General features: G+C 50.9%; 1 pseudogene; it reads right to left on the bottom strand.

The window, feature by feature from the left end:
- Nucleotides 1-20: 20 nt before the first annotated feature.
- LOC104470419 lies at nucleotides 21-1,709 on the bottom strand (annotated as a pseudogene).
- Between the last annotated feature and the right edge of the window lie 521 nt (nucleotides 1,710-2,230).

Below are 2,230 nucleotides of genomic sequence, written 5' to 3'. Positions count from 1 at the left end.
GCTGGGCAGCTTTCCAGCCACTAACCCCCGAGCCTGTAGCACTGCAGGTGGTCGTTGTGACCAAAGTGGAGGACCCAGCACTTGGCTTTATTGAACCTCATACAATTGGCCACAGCACATTGGTCCAGCCTGTCCAGATCCCTCTGCAGAGCCTCCCTGCCCTCAAGGAGATCGACACACAACACACCCACTCAGTTTGGTGTCATCAGCAAACTTACTGAGGGAGCACTCAATCCCCTCATCCAGGTCATTGATAAAGATGTTAAACAGGACAGGCCCCAAAACCAATCCCTGGTGGCCGGCCTCCACCTGGACTTAACTCCGTTCACCACAACTCTCTGGGCTTGGCCATCCAGCCAGTTTTTTATCCAGCAAAGGGTATTCCTGTCTAAGCCATAAGCCACTAGCTTTTCTAGGAGAATGCTGTGGGGCATGGTGTCAAATGCCTTGTTGAAGTCCAAGTAGACGACATCCACAGCCTTTCTCTCATGCACTAGGTGGATCACCTGGTCATAGAAGGAGATCTGGCTGGTCAAGCACGACCTTCCTTTCATGATCCCATGCTGTCTGGGCATGATCCCCTGGTTGTCCCGTACATGCCCTGTGAGCACACTCAAGATGAGCCGTTCCATAATCTTGCCCAGTACTGAGGTCAGGCTGACAGGCCTGTAGTTCCCCAGGTCCTCCTTAGGGCCATTCTTGCAGATGGGTGTCATATTGGCAAGTTTCCAGTCTTCTGGGACCTCCCCTGTTAACCAGGACTGTTGATAAATGATGGAGAGTGGCTTGTCAAGTTCCCCTGCCAGCTCTCTCAGTAATCTCAGGTGGATCCCAGCTTCCCCATGGACTTGTGTGTGTCCAGGTGGCGTAGCAGGTCATTAACTGCTTCCTCCTTGTGAGAAGGTTATTCTGCTCTTTGTCCCTGTTACCAGCTCAGGGAGTTGAATACCCTGAGGATAACTGGTCTGACTACTGAAGACTGAGGCAAAGAAAGCATTAAGCTCCTCAGCCTTTTCCTCGTCCTTGGTGATAATGTTCCCTCCTGCATCCAAAAAGGGACGGAGATTCTCCAAAGATCTCCTTTTGTTTTTGATGTATTTGTAGAAACATTTTTTATTATCTCTTAGGACTGCAGCCAGGTTGAGTTCCAGTTGGACTTTTGCCTTTCTAATTCTAACTCTGCATGACCTGGCAAAATCCCTGAACTCTTTCTGGGTTGCCTGACCCTTCTTCCAGAGATGGTAGTCTCTCCTTTTTTCCTCAAGTTCCAGGAAGAGTTCCCTGTTTTGCCAGGCTGGCACTTTGTCTTCCTGAAGATGGGGACTGCCTGCTCCTGTGCTTTTAAGACCTCCCTCTTTCCAGCCTTCCTGGGCCCCCTTGCCCTTCAGGACTGACTTCCAAGGGACTCCCCCAACCAGCATCCTAAACAGCCTAAAGTCTGCCCTTCGGAAGTCCATGTTAGTGGTTTTACTGGCACCTCTCCTTACTTCACCAAGGATCGAGAACTCTATCATTTCATGGTCACTAAGCCTGAGACAGCCTCCAACCACCACATCTCCCACCAGTCCTTCTCTGTTTGTGAACAGCAGGTCAAGCGAGGCTCCTCCTCTGGTAGGCTCACTTACCAGCTGTGTCAGGAAGTTACCTTCCCCTCACTCCAAGAACCTCTGAGACTGCTTCCTCTCCACTGTGTTGTATTTCCAGCACATGTCTGGCAAGTTGAAGTCTTGCACAAGAACAAGGGGAAGTGATGGCGAGACTCCTGCCAGCTGCTTATAGAATGCCTCATCTGCTTCCTCCTGCTGGGAGGGTGGCCTATAACACACTCCCAGCAGGATATCAGCCTCATTAGCCCTTCCCCTCATTCTTACCCACAGGAACTCAAACTTATCATCACAGTCCTTGATTTCTGTGTAATCAAAACACTCCCTAACATATAGAGCCACCCCACCTCCTCTCCTTCCTTGCCTATCCCTTCTGAAGAGCTTATAGCCATCCATTGCAGCGGTCCAGCTATGAGACTCGTCCCACCATGTTTCTGTGATGGCCACTAGGTCACAGCTCTTCTGCTGCACAGTGGCCTCCAGCTCCTCTGCTTGTTGCTCATACTGCGTGCATTAGTGTAGAAGCACTTGAGCTGAGCTGTTGAATCCACTCTTACCCTCAGTGTGCCACCCCTGGGCTTGTCTGTAATGGGCCTGGTAATTCCCCCTTCCCCCTTTGAACCTAG

The sequence above is a fragment of the Pterocles gutturalis genome, unplaced genomic scaffold (genome assembly GCF_000699245.1).
Source record: "Pterocles gutturalis isolate BGI_N339 unplaced genomic scaffold, ASM69924v1 scaffold55, whole genome shotgun sequence".
In the NCBI taxonomy this organism is placed as follows: domain Eukaryota; kingdom Metazoa; phylum Chordata; class Aves; order Pterocliformes; family Pteroclidae; genus Pterocles; species Pterocles gutturalis.
The sequence above is the reverse complement of the archived record's forward strand: the minus strand, read 5'-3'. Positions and strand labels throughout refer to the sequence as shown.